Here is a 19,627-nt window from a genome sequence, read left to right as displayed (position 1 = left end):
GGGACACACGTTACTTTTTTCTCCGGAAAAGACCAAGGCTCTCTGTCCAAGACACTGCCCGTGGATGCCAACCTCCAAAGCAAGTATTTTGGGTAAGAACAAAGAAAACCTGGAGGGTTAAAAATCACACAAAAACAATTGCTTGTTTTACTAATGGCAGCCCGTGGAAAGGGGAAGAGTTCTGGTGTGCACGTCATGTCGAGGAACTGAGGTGCCTTAGAAATACAGCCCAAAGCGTTGTGTTCTAACCTATTGTTATTGCTTTGCAAGATAATTTCAGTGGAAACAAGATTTCTCTGAGTCAGGGTGTATAAAATAATTTTATGTCAGCTTCATATAATGACCCCATTTAAATTCAGACGAGGATGAGGGAAAGCGAGATCGTCAGAAAAGACTGGTAACCTCTCCCCTTTGTAAACGAGTTTGTGCAGAAGAAGCTGTGAAACAGAGAAAGGGCCATGATATCTTTCCACAGAGTCAGGAAATGTATTTTTTTAAAAAGAGGAAAAATGAAAATATTCTTACTGGAACCTGTGTGCCCCCTTATTTTTACTTGGTGAAGATAAAAGCTTCTCAGTAAAAATTCTTATGGAGAAAACATTACAGAAATATCATCCTACTGTTTGTGAAGGTGAAAAGGATTTTTAAAGACGTGATGAAACCGCAAGTCAGAACAGACGTAATTCTACGTAACGAGTGGGAAGTGAGGGTATCTGCCGCCCCCAGTGGTGTGGGCTGTGCTGGGCTTCCCCGCACCCACGCCGCGGAGGACCCAAGAGGAGGCTAAGGTGTGGTCCTTTTTCCAAATAGGCTTCTGATCTATGTCCTATGGTATGTTAGCAACAGATTATTTTCCAACCTGGGAAAATACGTGGGACATTACCTTTGGTTGGGGATGGAGGACATTTTGATAAGATATAGATTTTATGAGAACAACTGATCAAATACATCCACGTCAGCGGCTTATAATGGCAATACTTCCAGCACCTGATAATAATCTGTCTTAATGTCTTACTCGGAGAGGCCTAGATACCTACGATTTTTTTAAAAGACATTTTGTTCCTTGAACCAAAAGATTTGGTTAACACCCCATATTCCTTGCTTTTAAAGTATGAATAGCCAGAGAAAACAGACGGAAGCGTTTAATGTGTTGTGTTGCTGAACGCCTGGCTCTGTGGTTTCTTTATACAATTTTTTAAATCACAAGAACGTGTGAGGCTTCTTAAAAATGGATTAGATGATTCCTTCAGCCTGAAAAAAAATTTTTCTTATTGTTTTCAATTTGGTTCTACAGAACAAGTGAATTGTAATCACTGGAAATGAGGGTGGGGGGGAGAACGTTTGTGCAAATAAGACATGAGAAACCGGTATTGACCTGTAGCTATAAACAGGAGATAGCAGTTCCCAGCGTGCTCTTTGAGGGATCAGCTGGGAGGCTGAACCCCCCCCCCCCCCCAGAGCGGAGCCTGCTCTCAGAGATTCCGAGCGAGCAGGCAGGGGGTGGGGTTGGGGGCTCATGGTTTTAAAAAGCTGCTGTGATGGTTCTGGTGCTCCGTTTAGACGGGCGGCCGCGCAGATCATGGATTTGGGGTAAACTTGGGTTTGGATTCTGGTACTGTGCCTGAGTAAGAATGTAGCCTTGACCTCTCCTCGCTTCCTCAACTTCCCTGACTTTCAGGTTGTTGCTCGGTAACACGGGAGGGTGTGGCTTCTGGTGAGAATGGGGAATTTGGTAGAAAGTTCTTCCGGCTCTGTACCATTTATAAGTCACTAATAAGGTATACATTAAAAAGAGGGACCATCTGATCATTTGTGGGTATTATTTTTAAGCTCCAGGGAACATTCATGACATCTTGTCAAAGGCTTATGAATGTTTTCAGAACAACACTTTCGACTTTTCATTTCCCTCCCTTCCACCACCTCCACACCTTCTCAACTGCACGTGGCTTAAGGTCCAGTTGGAGGGGCTACTTCAGTTTTCTGAAGAGCCATTCTGAGAGCAGATGTGAGTGAGAAGCCGGGAACCCTGAAACGTAAGGGCCCAGAGGAGAAAGAAGCCAGACAAGGGGTGTTCCACTTCCTGCCCCAGGAGAGCAGAGAAGGATGATTATTCCTGAAGAAGCAGCTCTGTGGTACCATGACCCGTGGGCTTACTGGAAATGTGCGACGCACAAACCTGACCCGGAAGGCAGACTGTCCAGCAGTGTCTTCTCACATACGTTGGAAAGTGGTATCTTTGACCTTGATTGAAAGACTACAAAGGATTCAGGTTTTAGATGTTTGTTTGAGGAAGGTAGTGCTGTTCTGGGCGCTGCCTAAGGGAGCGGCCTGGCTGCCCGTGAGAATGAGCTGCCCTTGCCCCGTCCCCACTGGGTATGTCAGAATCCACCTTGACTTCATTTCGAATGAGAACCCTCTGTCTTTGACTTCTTCAGCTGAAGACATTTTATAGGTCCTTTGACAGACTACTGACGTTCCCTAGGGATTAAAAATATTGTTGAGGAATGGTCAGATGCCAGATGTCAGAATCAATTCCAAAATATTAAACAATCAATTGAAACCAGTGACAATCATGGCCAATGGAGGGAGTGAAATAATGAATTCAGTGCTCAGCACGGAGGAGCAAACACGAGCAGTAGAAATGAGCTGTGACTCTGTTTACACATGTGAGGCAGCTCTTCAAACTGCCAAGAGATGAAAGCCAGGCTTACACGTAGTTGGATTTTCCGTCTTTGCAAGAGTTAATTGGGGCAACGCTTGCGTTGCCCCAGAATTTCCCTCACCATCTAAAAGAAATCAAAATGCACCTAAAGGAAGTCACGTAATTGGTCAGAAGGAAACTCGAGGAAGCTTTTACCTTTGTTTCATTTCTTCTTTCTTTTTTTTTCTTCCAAGTTGGTCTTGCCAATAAAATACTAAGGATTTTTCTCTAGACATTTGCCCTCAGGCCAGGAATGTGGGGAGTAGGATATGAAGGGCATGAGGGCAGAGAAAGCAGCCGTGGTGTTAAACAGCCCACGGGCAAGGCCGCAGCATTCGCAATCTTCGCAGATGGAGGAAGACACGGGCTACTCTGTGTCTTCGCAGAGAGATGAAGAAGGCATGCGCTGTGGGAAAGGAAGTCATGATCCTAACTTTTCCTTGTTTTTTTGGCTTCTTCTGACTCTCATGTCTCCTAAGTTTCAAAACCTGATGCATTATTCATGCATGAGTCCTCAAAGACACAGTATGTAACAAGCTTGTTCCATCAGGAATATTCTTCCTGATTGTGGAGTGCTGTTGCCACAGAGCATTTATTGTCTGATGAACAAAGGGAGAAGGCCAAACAATTGAAAAACCAGTTAATAATTTAATTATGGCATCTTAAATGCCAAAAATGTCTAATTTTCCATGCCCTAAAGTCATTTTAAATATTACCACAGACTAAATTATAATTCTCTTCCACATTCTCACTCCCCTAAACTTCTTTAATATTGATGAGTTGGGGTCAACTTCTGAATCACACTTAAGGGCTCAGAAACAGTTTCGCACAGACTCAGAAAATAAGGAAAAGACATTAGGTCGCCTTTGAGGTACACTCTAGGACCTATTTTTAAACCTTCATTCAGCACGGATGATGGAAAACCCAGGTTCTTTCCATATTCCTTGCAGAAGTCACAAAGGAATCTTCCATAATCATTACCCCCATCAATTTGATGCCCTCTGTTCCTCTTTTGAACTAGAACTTGATTTGAACCTCTCTGATTTTGCCTTGTCACTGTGTGCTTGTGTTGTACCCTTTGCATGGCTTTCTCGTCTGGGCTTCCTCAGGGTATAGTATGTTGCTCAGTAATGTGAGTTTGTGTAATTGAGTTAAGCTAGCAAGTCTTCCAGTTTGCCTGCATTGCCTCTGATTTGCAATTAGAACAAAGTGGTACTCACTAATAGGAGAGGAGGGACACCTGGTGGCAGTTGGTTATTTCAGAGGAAGGAGGTCACTTAGAAAGGAAGAAAGGAGGAAGAGTTAAAATACAGTTTGTGAGGTCCATGGAAGAGGGAATGGTTGTTTCAGACATAGGACAGCTGAGGGCTTATGTCTGGGGAAAAGGCTATTAGGCTAGAAGACTGTGTGCTTTGGAGTCGAAGGACCTACCTTCGAATCTGGTTCTGCTGCTCACCAGCTCTGCGACCTTGGCTAAGCTATTTACCTTTTCTGAGTGTTGGTCATCTTACTATAAAATGCAAAAGATCCTACCTAATAAGATTGCTGTAATAATTGAACAAAATGTTAAGCACTTAATCAAGGAGAGTGGCTGTTATTTTCCTTATTCACAGCAAAATGGTGAGAGCAGAGTTTGATGCCAAGGAACGGTATTCTGCTGGCTCTGGTGAAAGGTTCAGAGTTTTCTTGAATTTTGGGAAAGTCCGTAGAGGGGGCTCTTTGATCCCACTTTTAGGAAGGTCTGCACAAGGTAACCTTGTTTCAGATCTGTCGGGAAGTATCTCCCTATGAAGCAGAGGAATTTAGCAAGCTCCGTAAATGTCTTTTCACCACACAGACATTCCACCCTCGTGGAGCTTACCCCTAAATGGGAAGTTAAGTTCACACAATGGCAAAACAAGAAATAAGGCATAACCATTTAGGGGCATAACTCCAATTTTGTGACCCAGAGAGTAAGAGCTGGAAAGGTTCAGGGAGGGAAGGCATGTCCCTGAGCTGACAATAGGTTGACCAGCTGTCCTTCTAAAACCTTCTGTCCCCAGCAAACTAGGATTGTTGGTCACCCTACCTTCAGAGAGAATACTGAAGCCATCAGGAGGGTTTCTCTGAGTGTCCATCTTCTCTCTCTACAGACCTACCTACAACCTCACCCCAACTGTGGCTTTTCCTCAAGACTCAGGTCAATGTACACCGCTTCCTGTCCTTGATCTCAGTCTCTTTTTCTAACCTGGGGCCATGATCTCTCTAGTCTGTCTGTGCTTTCGCAGTAGCTCCTTCTCGATACTCATGTAAGTCTCTCCTATCCTAATAAATCCTTCTCCCGCTCTCTCCTCTAGCCGCTGTCTTTTTTTTTTTTTTTCTTACTTTCCTTCCTGTCTGGAGTTCTCAAAATGGTGGGCTACACCCATTGTATCTTATAGTTGGACCTCCCATCCATTCCTCACTGCCTGCTACAATTGAGCATTCGCCCCTACCTGTCTGTGGAAACTGTCCTTGCTGAGGTAATAGAAATTATGATCTCATTGCTAGATCCCATGCCCATTTCCCAAACTTTTTCTCTGTGGACTTTTTTTTTTTTGTTGGATTTGACCTTGTTGGATCATTCCTTTCATGAAACTCTTCACTCTTTTGGCCTCTGGGTCAGCACTCTCCTTGTTTCCCTTCTGTACTCCTGGGGTTTCCATTCTGTTTCCTGCTGGGGCCGCTCTGGCTCTGCCTCCCTCCTCAGTGTTGCCATTCCCTGGGGTTTTGCCCACTGTTCTGTTTCTACATACTATTTCTGGGTTAGTTTATCTTATGATTTTAAATGCCACTTATATATAGACGATTTCCATATCTGTTTCTTCAATCCACATCTTTCTACTGTGCTTCAGATATAGAACGAATTGCCTGTTCAATATCTGGACTTGGATAAATGGAGCATGTTTAATATGACTGGACCTCCACGAGGGTAGACACTATGCTCTACTCATCCTTGAATCCTCAGTAACTGACAGTACCTGGCCAGAGGGGACTTTTGCATATATGAATAAAAGGTTGTAGCGATTAGACTATATTACATACATGTGTATTTCCTACAACTTCTTGCTTATTAATACTATTTTGGGATAAGAAATCTCCAATTCTCTTAGGCCTTGTAGGCCTGCTCTCCTTTCTGCTAATGTAGTTTTTTGCTCACCAAAGACAGATCGTGGATTCTGCAAGAAGAAAGGTGATTTAATCTGGAAAGATTAGAGATGTCACTTGACCAGAGAAAGACTTTATTAACACGGAGTGATCTCTGTGGAGGGACCCATTGTTCTGTGGCCTCTTATGATGCAGCTCAGGCTATCAAAGCACAGCGTCCTTAACCTTGTGCTTATTGTCCTGGGGAAGGAAGACTGGGGAAAGTCAGTCAGCAGGTATGACAGAAGGGGGGCTCTTGCCGAGAAAGGAAGTAAATGGATGGTCCTTGTTCTTGCTTCACTCTCTCTCTAGATTTATCCATTATCTTAGATGTTGGGGGAAAAGATTCGCATTTTGTGAGAAGTGGTAAAATTCTTTATAGTCTTGGGTTTATTGCAGGATCAGCTATCTACTTTATGGGGTTCAGTGTAAAATGAAATTTGCAGGTCCTTTGTAAATTAATAATTTCAAGATGGTGATAGGAGAGGATTAGACCAAATACAGGGTCTTGTGTGACTGCATGGGTTGATTGCCCATGAAACTGCCCTGGTTTGGAGACTGTAACTTGTGTTGGAGGCAAGGAAGTCTTCTTGTTGCTGGCATTTTAGTCAGTGTTCAGCTCAATTTCTGACTCAAGAAGTTTAGAAAAAGAAGTACCTGGCCATCAAGTCCTCTCCCCTTCATAAAGGCGGCTTGTGTTCCCTATAAGTAACACGAGTTGTTTGTCCCAAACCCCAAAAGTCTTTGCATTTAAAGTTTTTCAAGGTTTAATTCTTTTGCCCTCCTGTTCTCATCCTGCTCTCTTCCTGTCAGGATTTTTGCACTGTTTTTCTGACTAAATCTCATCCATACATCTTTCTTTGCTTTTCCTGTCTTTCAACCAGATTTCCATCTTTAATTAACTTAGATCGTCCTAAAAAAAAAAAAAAACAACAAAACCTGCTCTTCTGTGATCACTTTTAGTTTTCTTTGGATTCTTTCCAATTTTCATTTGTTCCTCAGCAAATAAAGTGCTTAAAATGGAGTGTGGTGTTCGAGGAGCCGTGGATGCGTAGGCAGCACTTGGCTGCCTTGTCTTAGGAAACCTGGCTTATCCGTGGACGGCTCACCAGCCCCCATCCATTGTTAAGGTCCAAATTATATTCACACTCTTTTCTCATAATTGGCTTCTGTTATACAATATATTTGGCATTTCCTCTTTTATAATCTTTTCGAACATCTGTTCAGTATCAAATCTTAGGTAGAGTTTCACTTCCAAGTTCTTTTCGTTAGTGCTCACCTTTAGTTGAATTTTAATTGATTTTGTGTCTATTTCTTGCATTCTTTGGCTCCATATTAACTTATTCTTTGGCCTTAATGGTTGTGTTAAGGTAAGGAGGGCCACCCATATTAGGTCAGATCAGAGATTGATTTGGTTTAGAATTCTGCCTGTGGCACTCAAGGATATTTTAGGGGTGAATATGGTGGTTCTCCATAGCTCCTCTGAATGATTTGAAATTAAAAACACATTATGGAACTGTATAGCCTATAATATTACTTAAATTCTTTGTAGCTACTTGCTTTTATATTCTATTTTATTTTCATTTTTTACTTCCCAATTTCCCCAGCCAATCTATCACCTAAATCAGAGATGTCTGCCATTAGGTCTCTTGGTCCCTTTTTAGGAATTGATGTATACATGGAGGGCATTAATATTAAATACTCCTACATAGACTGCCTGGAGTTTTTTTCCAATATCAGGAGAAGAATGGTTACCCTCCAGTGAAGAGATTTAAAGATACAGGACATGAAAATATAGTTTTGGATTTTGTTGTTGTTGTCCTCATCATTATGAAACCCTATAAGTTCTACTTGTTCAATGTATCAGATACTGTTGCTTAGGCAAAAAAAAAAAAAAAAAAAAAAAAAAAAAGATTTTTTTTTGGAAAGACATTGGCTAATATGTTGAAATCCAAGGAAAAGTCAAACATTATGCCTTAGGAAATGGGAGAAGGGATTTCTGCTTCTGATCAAGACAGAGTAACTAGGACTGGATTTACCATTCCCCTGTCCCCCAAGATATATGCAACTATGGTTTCAAGATAATGGGCCTCAGGCATTGGAGGATCGTTATTTCTAGAGACTGGAAACAAACAAGGGAAGCCCTACCATTGCCCCAGTTTACTGTCTTGAATTGTATTCCATATGTTTAAAAAGCTAGAGAAAAGGAAAGTATAAAAAAGACCCAAATTAAAGCATCTTGAATGAAAACTACAAGGTATGAAATGAAAAATGCACTAGATGAATTATTAGCAGATTAGACATTGCGGAAGAATTTTTCAGTGAATTCGATGGCAAGGTAATAGAAATGGAAGCAAAAAGAGAAGCCCCCAGAAGGCTCCAGGTCCAGGGAAGCTCCATGAAACCAAAGCACAAGTAACGAAGAAAGCATATTATAATCAAATTGCTGGAAACCAGTAATAAAGAGAAAATCTCAAAAGCAGCCAGAGAAAAAGACACATCAAACACAGAGGTACAGTGATAAGAATGACAGCTTTTTCATGGAAAACCATTTAAGTGAGAAGATAGTGAAACAATATCTTTAAAGGACCAAAATTAAAACAACTGTCAACCCAGAATTCCGTACCCAGCAGAAATAACATTTAAAAATGAGAGAGAAATAGACTTTTTTTCAGACATACAGAAGCTGAAAGAATTCATCACCAACAGATCCACACACTACATGAAGTGCTGAAGTTCCTTTTCCAGGAGGAAGTGAGAAGACTTAGGAATGAGAAAGAACGGAGGGAATGAGGGCATTTCCTCAGTCTGTTTCCTCTGGAACCATGTGGTGCCCTTATCTATGCTTCATTCTTCTTTCTCTGCAGATCAATCTTTGCTTTACTGTGCAAAAACTTCATCATAGCCTGTAAGTTTATATGTTCTCAGTTCCAGAAACAATCTGGCTCTCTTTGAACCCTGTTCCAAGTTTCCAGGAGAATCTGTGGCTCAGTTTTTACCAGCTGACTATTTCTGGTCCATTCACATATGGCTGAATTGCAGTGTAGGGCCATATTGTATGAACAGGGTAGTTCTCAGAGAAAAGGTTTATTATGAACTGGACATATGGTCTAAAAGGTGACTAATCAAGCCTCCAAGGGGCGCCTGGGTGGCTCAGTTGTTAAGTCTCTGCCTTCGGCTCAGGGCATGATCCCGGCATTCTGGGATCAAGACCCACATCAGGCTCCTACGCTAGGAGCCTGCTTCTTCCTCTCCCACTCCCCCTGCCTGTGTTCCCTCTCTCGCTGGCTGTCTCTCTCTCTGTCAAATAAATAAATAAAATCTTTTAAAAAAAAAGCCTCCAAACTGCCTTATTCTCCATCCCTCCATTGAACTCATCCTCAAAACATCTCAATCTGGATTAATCCTAATGTTTATTGAGAAATGGGGATGCCAAGGAGTTATCAATATGGATATTCAATGACCAAATCTGATGCAATAAAGTAAGAAGGAAGAGATAACATTAGTTTGGGCTCAGACTTTTCAGAACATAAATTCTGGACATGGGGGTAAATTGGTGTTAGTGACTAAGAGTGTGGTATGAAAATGGGAGCTGAAGAAAGAAGAGGGTATCTGTGACCTCCCCTCCTCATTAAGACAAGATAATCCAGAAAATATTAAGGCTTCCTTTAAAAACACAGAGAGGAAGTTTGTTGACAGGAGACAGCAGCACTTTCCTTGACTGAGTAGATAGGAGCAGAAGGGATGACATACATTCAGATGCAGGGCACTCATACACGGAGGGATTTGAGGGAGATGATTTCTAGAGTGTGAAACATGAAAGTTGAAGATGGTCTGGGGAAATGGGTTGCTGTTGCATGGTGTAAGAATCCCAAAATGAATGAATCAAATGCCAAAGGAGATGTGCAGGCACCTGGATACTCAAACAGATGAGTGGACAAGGCATCACACATGTAAGGTAGGACCTTAGACTTCTGAAAGTATTATTTCTGTGTCCCTATTGGCAGGTGTTTTTTTTTTTTTCTTTTCTCTTTTCTTTCTTCCCTTTGCTGTCTGAGGCCAGTGATGAAATGACCTAAAATCAAGATTCCATCTGGAAGAAGGAGGAAAATGTGGCAAAGAGCAAATGTTTTATTTTTCTTTTGGTGTCAACTCATGCAGATTTAGTGCTAGAATGGACTGAAGTCTCTCGGGAAAGTGAACCATTTTCATTCCCTCTCTTCTCCTCCCTTTCTCTTCTCTGTTGCTTGGGTCGGATCCTCAGTCCATAATCTCTGCATCAAGTTTTGTGCCTTCAAAACTATTGCCTGTGATGGGGTAGTCAAATGAAATAAAACACTGGAAAATCCTTATCTATGAACACACATAGAATTGTTGTCTAGTCATTGTGCACTGCAGCCTCACAATCTACTGAAAGTGTGGGATTCTGCTTCACAGTCTTGAGGGAAAAGACCTGCCGCTTTCTCAATTTGAGTGACTCCCATAGTCTGATGTGGCTGTGAATTTATATGCTTCACACATCCAAGAGATTAAAACTATGCCTGCTGTCACCCAGTTGTGCCTATATCTTGATGTTATCAACACTAAATGAGTACAAAAATGAAAAAAATCCTAACAATGGAAGTAGATCTCTGCCAGTCCCAGTAACTATTGCTTGTCTAAGAAATGGAAACACTGGGGAGGCCTCTGAGGCCAAAATTTACAGCATCTTTCATTGATTAAAGCGTTTGAACAGTTCATTCCCTTAAAGCAAACTTTTCAAAGTGACCTACATACGTAGCTCCTGGCTAACAGCTAACGTATTCTAAATTCTAAAAAGGATTCAGAGTGAAGGATGGAGAGTTTTTCCACTAGGTGGTAGGATTTTGCCGTCATCATAAGTCTCGAAGTATGGTGAGGAGGGAAAGTAAATTAATTAAGAAGAGTTGAATTAAGATAGAAAGTGACTGTAATAATAACACTACACATCGATCGAATAAATTTCTTTTCTTGGTACAAACAAAGAAAATTAGTCCTAATGCTATTCTTGCTGTAGGTCCAAAATAAAGCATCAGAGATTCTAAATTTCCAGAATAAAGCTGGGTGTTTAAAAAACACTCTTGAGGGAAACTTAGTTGTGGCTTATACCCTTTTACACCTGTGGAATTTCATACCATATGCGTGGTTTACATATTCAAAAAATTAGTAAACTTTTGACTCCTTCAGGCATGAGGGAAGAGAAAAGACACGGCTCTTTCTTAGCTTGAGTGACTCCCACAGATGAACGTGGATGTGAATTTTTAAAGAACCATCCTGGACCTCTGTGAAACCCTAGTCCTTCCTGATTATACTACCTTTCAGCAAGCCTGCTATTCCAGATTTGTCAGAATGGTTATTTAATTAACACCTTCCTTTTCATATTGGTGCTTTTGAGAAAGAAAGCCCAGAGAATTGAAGAGAGAAAAATGTCAAAAGATATAATTATTTACTGTCAAAATAGTTTTTGAAATTGCATTTCTAGCTTTCTTGCTAAGAAAATCTTCCTTCTAGTACCTAAGCTTCTTTGACTGCTTTATTTCCATGCTGTTGGTTGGCAGGTCATTATTTCACATACCACCAAACACGCTTGTAATCCATGATTCCTACTGCTAATTAGGAAATAAGATTAGATAATATTCCTTGTTTTTTCAGGTTTTTACTTGGCCAAGGCACTCCCATATTTTCATTTCCATCAAGTTTTCCTGAATAAAATCCTGGCTTCTTAGCCAAACTTTAATTTGTCTTTATCCAGTAAGTGAATTTTCCTGATCCCTTCATCATTCCCCAGTGTGACACCCTGGCCCTTTTCCCTAGATCTTCTGAGCACCATAAATGCCTCTGTTGAAATAGGATTTGGCTCAATAGATGTGGGTCAGGATCTATGATTAATAATTAATTTCAGGCCTTAGATAAAGGTCAGCTAGACATTGTTTCTCTCTCTCAGTCCCTTTGTGGTCTAAACTCACAGTATAATTTGCCACCCAGAATCATAGCCCTGACCTTTTAGCCTTCCTGCTATCTGGGTCTTTCTTCCAGTGCAGAGCTTGCCTTCTGTTCATGAAAAATTCACACGCTGAAAGCTGGTTTTGTAGAGGATTTGGGCTGGGGCTCTTGTCAACCTTCACTGATCTGAGGTGCTTCCCTTCACTCAAGACGATGATACATCCGATTCACTGGGCGCCTGTTCCGAACTGTTTTTTTCCTGTTGTGTGATGCTTTCGGCCAGTTGTCTAGTGCTCTTATGGCAATACCTTATTGGAGGTTGGTTGGACAATTATTACTGATTCCCTGTTTTCTGCGAGGCACTGTGCAGAGTGCTGAGGAGATACAGATCCATAGAGGTCAATGTGGTGTCTGACTTCACAGATATAATGCCTAGTGTGAGGTAGAGAGGAGAAAGCTGGCAATGCCAACTCAGTGTGGAAAGGTAGAATGGAAACAGTACAAGATGCCATGGGAGTCCAGAAAATGGAAGCCTAACCCAGACCTCTGTGGCCAGAAAAGTGTATCAGTTAGTGGTGCCGGGCGACAAACTGGCCCAAAACTTCGTGGCATAATACCACCATTTTATTACACTCACAGAATTTTTGTGGATCACACATTTGGAAAGGACACAGTGGAATCCGATCTCTTTTGCTCCACAATGTCTGGGACCTCAGGCAAGAAGACTTGAGTGGCTGGGGATAATTTGATGGCTGGAATCATCAGCGGTGTCTTCACTCACGTGTCTGCGCCTGGCAGAGGCTATGAACTGGAGGACAAACACATGGCTTCTCACTGTGATCCAGGCTTCCTCACAACATGGCAGCCTTGGAATAGTCGATCATGGTCAGCTCAGGGATTCAGAGCGTGTGGGGTAAAAGATATCATTGTGGCCATCTCTGGAAAAATTCTTCCTAATCTGGTTCCTACCTAGTGCTGCATACATCACACTGTTAGATTATCTGCTGTGGCTGAGGGTCCCAGGTAAACAAAGACATTCTTACCAGGAAGGGCAGCTAAAGGACCTAGAAATCATTTTTTAGGAGCCAAGGGCAGAGGCATGAGGTTAATTCTTTACTACCCAGTGGGATTAGCTGTAGGGAGGGAAAGTAAAAATTAACTTGATGGTTTCAGTGCAGGTGATTGTGACAACAGAGGTGTTATGATCAGAAACAAAGGCAAGAAGGGGACCTGGTTGGGAGATAAAGGAGGACAGGAAGAAAGCATGTTCATGAGTCCAGCTTTTGAGTTTGAGAGGATGGTTCAATATCCAAGAATCGTAACTGATTTCAGAGTGGCAGTGGAGGGGACAGTGCTGAGTCAGTAGGATGGCAGGTGGAGGCCAAGGGCAAATGTGGGAAGACCCTGAAGAGAGAGGGAGAGAGAGAGAGATTGAGAGAGAGTGAATGGGGGTTTCCAGGGCTCCAGGAACCATCACCTTCTCTGCCAGGCAAGTCTTAGATTAGGAAAATGACTTCTGAACAGCCCCCCCCCCCCGCCAAGCACTTGGGGGAATCACTCTTTTTATAAATGCCTTCAATTGCAAACCTGTCACTCTGGGCCATTCCGTCGCACTGTAAAGTTTTAGCTACCACACGGATGTGAATTATTATTTTTTAAAGATTTATTTATTTGTCAGAGCAAGAGAGAGTGAGCGAGCACAAGCTGGGGGAGTGGCAGGCAGAGGGAGAAGCAGGATCCCTGCTTAGCAGGGAGCCTGACATGGGGCTTGATCCCAGGACCCTGGGATCATGACCTGAGCCAAAGGCAGATGCTTAACTGACTGAGCCACCCAGGCACCCCGGATATGAATTATTTTTTATTAAAATTAAAAAAGCACATCTTTGAAGTTTATTTCCATTAGGGTATTTTGCCCCAATTTCAATTTTAATTTCTGAGGTCCCAGCGCTACCTGCCAGATAATTTAGAGCACATGATATATAGATCTCAGACTGGCTTCTTTTGGTAACTTCCACATGTTCATTTTCCTAGCACACCCATAAGGCTTTCTGTTTGTAATATCCCTTACTTAACTCTGGTCTAAATTTGCCTTTAATTTTTCTTTGTAAAGATGCTTTGGGGATTAACAGAGCACAAATGCCTCCCCTGGGTATGCTTCTGTTTTCTGTGTTTTCTCCACTAGGCGAACTTTCCCAAGACCCCTGGGCCATCTCATCTACATAGTCAGTGAATTGCCATTGCCTTTGCCCAGAGCCTTCCTGATGATGGCAGCCAAACTGCAGGCTACGTAAGGGCGAAGCCAGGGATGTAGATGGGACTCGGCAAAGCTCTAAGCAGATGTTGCTGGAGGCTGGAAAACAAACATGCCTGTGCTCTCAGGGAAGTAACAGGTTGGGCTGGGGCATGAGACTAGGGACTTCTCCACCCCTTTCCTCTGAGCCACAGGAAGCCATGTATCACATTTTTCATTCTCTTGAAAGATTGCAGATCGCCCCCTGTTGTCGACTCCCTTGCTCGGATGGGCTGGCTAAGTGCCTCTTGGATTCTAGGAAGGAGATGAGGCTCCCAAATGTCCCATTTCTCATCACTCCCCATACCCTGGGCAGAGTCCTCAGTAGGAAAAGCCTATTGAAGAGGGGTCCTCAAAAGTCAGTCTGTCACTCTTACACGCTCTTCAGGTAGCTGGCCACTGTTAACACCTCATTGTGCTCTGCCAGGTGCTACTACCTTCACCCCAGCCCTCAGCTCTTCTCCCAGAATTACCTCAGTGGAAATTGCATTAATAGGTCTCGACATAGCAGAGACCAGATGGGTAACTGTGTATCTGTGTCACAAGGCCTGGACTAGAACAGAGATACAGCTGTGTCTGACATATGGAATGACAGCCTTCCTCCTCATGCATCTATTTGCCTCCACGTGTATAACAAGGTACCCCATACGGTGCTTTCTCTGAGCTTCTCTTCTCTTCCCCTTCCCTTCTTTCTCTTTTCCTTCCTTCCTTCCTTCCTTCCTTCCTTCTGAAATTGACAGCTGTATTCTTAATGGGATCACGTGGAACTAGATCTTTAATTGAAGATTCAGTGCAATGGGTCCTCTTAGTTAGTTAATGTAAGGTAATTTGGCCCCTGCTCTGGGCAAAGTGTGTGAGGGGAGTTTCTGTCTAACTTGGAAGCGTTGCCCTCTCCCTTGGTGTATAAAATCTGGGGAGAAGGTGGATCAGTTTGCATAAGAGGCCATGGGGGTGTACACCCACCTCTTCTCCTGAAGACTGAGGACTTTGTGTTAGGGAAAATGCAGGCTTTTGAGTGAGCCTAAGCAGTCCTAATCAAGGCCCAAGGCCTATAACACTGGGGCTTGTGAGGTTGAGCAACTGACTGTTTCCCAGAGAGAGGCCACCCTTATATCCTGTATCCTTGACAGAGATAGCCTCTGAACGGCCTACACACCTGGGGCAATGAGGTCAGCAGGATGGTGGCAAGGCCATGCAGGAGCCATGGGGAAGGTGGCACGGCAGAAGCTGGTTCTAGAGACAGCTCCAACTGATCTGTGAGAATGCGTGAGATAGTTTTTGCAGACTCCTCCTGAGTTTCGTGGATACCCCTTTGTGGGGCTGGAATAGAGAAGATGCCATAGAATCAACAAATATTGGCTTTAAATATCCATAGAACATCTGCATAGCTGAAGGGGTGACCTACCTTCTCAGCTTGCCTTCTCAATGCTGAGTTGCCTCATCCCTTTCAGAATCCCCATGTACGCAGCCAGGCTTCAGGGTGTCTTAATCTGCTTGGATCATCATAACCAAATACCAATATGCTGGGTGGCTTAAGCAACAGAAGTTTATTGTCTCACAACTTAGGAGGCTAGCAGTTCTAGATCAAGGTGCCAGCATGGTTGGGTTCTAGCGAGGACTCTCTTCCTGACTTGTGCATGGCCACCTTTTTGCTGTGTCCTCATATGGTGGAGAGAGGAAGCCAGCTCCCAGTCTCTACTTAAAAGGGCAGTCTCTACTAATCCAGTCATGAATGTCCCACCCTCATGACCTCATCTTATCCCAATTACCTCTCAAAGGCCCTATCTCCAAATACCATCACATTGGGGATTAGGGCCTCAAAATACAAACTTTGGGGAGACACAATTCAGTCTGTAACACATGGGTTGCTCTGAACTCTTCCAGTCATATCCCAGCCATCCCAGAAAAGGGAAACTGCACTTGTTCTACTTTTTTAATCTATGACCACAAGTATATATTTGTGCTTATTTTTCAGTGGTGAAATGAAAGGATAAACAACTCTAAAGTCATCATTTTTACCAGTATCTGAACTTGGATTAGATTTTGTGATCTGACCAATTTCTTTGATGTAGTCTATAAGTTAGTGAAAGAATATCATACTTTAAATGGATGTTAAGTGAGGAAAAATGACAAGCATGAAATCTAAAATAGTGGATTTTACCTTTTTGTTCACATTCATTACTGCGGGAGGGGACCTACAGTATTCCCACTTGAGCAGCAAGCTCTTCGTGAAGGCATTTATGTATGTATGTATGTAGTTTTTATTTAAATTCCAGTTAACATACTGTGTAATATTAGTTTCAGGAGTAGAATTTAGTGATTCATCACTTAATACAACACCTGGTGCTCATCACAACAAGTGCCCTCCTTAACACTCCTCACCCATCTAGCCCATCCCCCACCCATCTCCTCCTCCAGCAACCCTCAGTTTGTTCTCTATATTTAAGAGTCTGTTTTATGGGGGCACCTGGGTAGCGCAGTCGTTAAGCGTCTGCCTTCGGCTCAGGGCGTGATCCTGGCGTTCCAGGATCGAGTCCCACATCGGACTCCTCCGCTGGGAGCCTGCTTCTTCCTCTCCCACTCCCCTGCTGTGTTCCCTCTCTCGCTGGCTGTCCCTCTGTCACATAAATAAATAAAATCTTTAAAAAAAAAAAAGAGTCTGTTTTATGGTTTGCCTCTCTTTTTTTCCCCTATGTTCATCTGCTTCATTTCTTAAACTCCACATATGAATGAAATCATATGCTATTTGTCTTTCTCTGACTGACTGACTGACTTTGCTTAGCATAATACACTCTGGCTCCATCCATGCCATTGCAAATAGCTAGATTTCATTCTTTTTTTATAGCTGAGTAATATATACAACATTTTCCCTACACATTCATCAGTGAATGGATGTTTGGGTTCTTTCCATAATTTGGCTATTGTTGATAATGCTGCTATAAACATTGGGGTGCATGTATCCCTTTGAGTCAGTATGTTTGTATCCTTTGCGTAAATACCTAGCAGTGCAATTGCCGGGTCATAGGGTAGTTCTATTTTTAACTTTATGAGGAAGCTCCATACTGTTTTCCACAGTGGCTGCACCAGTCTGCATTCCCACCAGTGTAAGAGGGTTCCCCTTTCGCCACTTCCTCACAACACCTGTTGTTTCTTGTGTTGTTAATTTTAGTCATCCTGACAGGTGTGAGGTGATATCTCATTATACTTTTGATTTATATTTGCCTGATGATCAGTGGTGTTGAGCATCTTTTCACACAGTGCCATCTTCCTGGAGAGAGTCTGATCTTCCTCCGGGACTCATTCTGAACATTCATTTACATCTTCCTTGACTTGACTCTTCCAAGTCAGGCCTTCAGTCTCCTCCTTATGGCACATACCCACGGCCTTTCATCCTCCCTTGACACAGGGGCTTTGTCACAATTATGAAGAATAAAGAGTTTAACTCTGCCCTGCTGCTCTCCTCTTCACACCTCAGGGATGAGAAGAATGTCTTCAGGCCTTATCTCATTCTCCTGTTGAGATGGGAGTTGGGGAGGCAGTCCCAGCCCACAGGGTTTGGAGGCTGCCTCCCCACAGCCTAGAAAACACTGCTAACCACCCAGTCTGTTGGGTCAGAACTACACCAGAAGCAGTGGTGATAATCAAAATATTAAGCAACCAGTAACACAGAACAGATGCTGACCATAATAAGACATAGATACTGCCATTGAGTGGAAAATTACCTCAGTGTCATTTCTTGTTGCAAGAGCTCCAAGTGAATTAAATAAAAAAGGGCTCCTACAATCCTTGGTAGGTTTGCATAGGGGGACAGTGTGTGGATATGGCTTGAAGCTTGGCTGGATCCAGGGGCTCAAATGATGTTGCTTGGTCTTTGTGCTTGTCTCTGTCAGTCTCTCACCTCTACCTTCCCTCTATGGGTTGGCCTCCTGCTGCAGAGTGGCTCTCAGTGTGGTGAAGAAGATAGTTAATGGAAGTCCCGTGGAAACATCCTTTCTGTTAAGCAACGCCAGTGGGAAAAGGCACTTCTCTGTCCCTGTGTCTCCATGTCACCATAGGGCAGGACTCTGATTGGTCCACCTTGGATCATGTGCCTATTCCTTGACTGTTGCCAGGGAGATGAGGTCAATTTTGTTACTCTCTGTGTGTGGTTTTGCTTGATTGCATCATGAGACTCCTATGGAACAGAAAAAGAATAGTTCCTCAAAAGAAATAGAGAGGTACCGGCAGGGAAAAACCAGATTCATCCATTCTCTACTTGTAAATCGATAGCAAGATGTTTGGTAAAGAGTAGAACGTTCTCACCCAGACTTGTGCACTGCTGCACTTGACACCACCTACAGTTGGGATGATGCTTCTCTAACAGGTGGGCGGAAACCTCAAAAGGCTGACTCCTGGTGAGTAGCATGGTGGAGGGAAAGGGGATTGCCTGTGTGACTTGGTTCTCCTTTTGTGCATTTGCAGATGAGTTATTGGGTGTGCTGCCTCTGTCTTTTTTCTGGGAGCATCGAGTAGACACTCGTGCAAGGCAGAGAAGGTGGGGGTGCCCAGGGCACCTCCTAGCAGCTTTCTCTCATGAACTGTTGCCCACGCAGACCTCCCTGTCTTGCACATGCTGTGTTTCTGGGAGGGTGTGGAGACAGGGCTCTTCCTGGTTCAATGAACAGAGGTTGGATTAAACTGACTCATTCTATTTTTTAAAGGTTTATTTTTATCAGCAGCGGGTGTGTTGGGGTTAGAAGGTAGTTGATGATGTTTAGGTGTGAGTGGGAACCTGCCTCCTATTTCCATTCACTATAATTGGAGGTGGATGGGTTTTTGAGGAGAAGGTGGGATGAGAGGGGGCTTAAAGAAAGGAGGGGAGGGCGTATAATGGAAGTCCTCCAGGGAGAGCAGCTAGAGAACCGGAAAGATTTATAGCTAGAGGTGGGCGGAGCCAATAGAAAGGACAAGGAGGAAAAGCATCTTCCTGGGAGGGAAGGCTGTGGGGGAGATGGATCGGGATGCGGGGAGGGAGGGAGATGCAGAGAGAGGGGCTGATGGAGGATTTGCCAGCTAGGAGTAATCTAGCGAAGCGTGGTAGGGAAAGGAGTTGGGGGGAGTTGTGATGTTTGTGGATCAGCCACGCAAGTGAATAATTTTAGCTGCCGTGCTAGAAAATGCAGATCACTATTCATGCAGTGTGCAAAGTAAACCCTAGAAGCTAAAAGATTGCAGATGGAGGTCCACGGTCACCCGCACTTCACTGATCCGATTCTGCAGACCTTAAACAGGAGCTAACGCACATTCATCGAATGCTTACTGTGTGCCAGGCGCAGGGCTAACCATGTGACCAGTGTTACATCACTTAATCCTCATAACAACCCTAGGCCAGGCACTAAGCCCCCCAATTTTATAGATGGAGGAATAGGTTCAAAGGGCTAGCAAGTTGTCTAAGATGACAGAACTGGGCTCTGGGCCATGACAGCCGGATTCTAGTGCCAGAGGACTGATCCCTCTCCTACCCACTCAAA

The 19,627-nt window shown here is 43.3% G+C and overlaps 1 long non-coding RNA gene across 1 annotated transcript in view; it reads left to right on the top strand.

Annotated features, from left to right (window-relative positions):
- The window catches only part of LOC148110366 (uncharacterized), a 91,893-nt gene continuing 72,266 nt past the window's right edge, over positions 1–19,627 (top strand). Inside the window, exon 1 of the long non-coding RNA XR_015723747.1 lies at positions 1–92. This is a non-coding gene — a long non-coding RNA (uncharacterized LOC148110366). The remainder of the gene's footprint in view (positions 93–19,627) is intronic.

Source organism: Ursus americanus, chromosome 3 (genome assembly GCF_024610735.1).
Source record: "Ursus americanus isolate L20-20 chromosome 3, mUrsAme1.1.p, whole genome shotgun sequence".
NCBI lineage: Eukaryota > Metazoa > Chordata > Mammalia > Carnivora > Ursidae > Ursus > Ursus americanus.
Note: the sequence above shows the minus strand (reverse complement) of the source record. Positions and strands in the feature narration are given on the sequence as shown.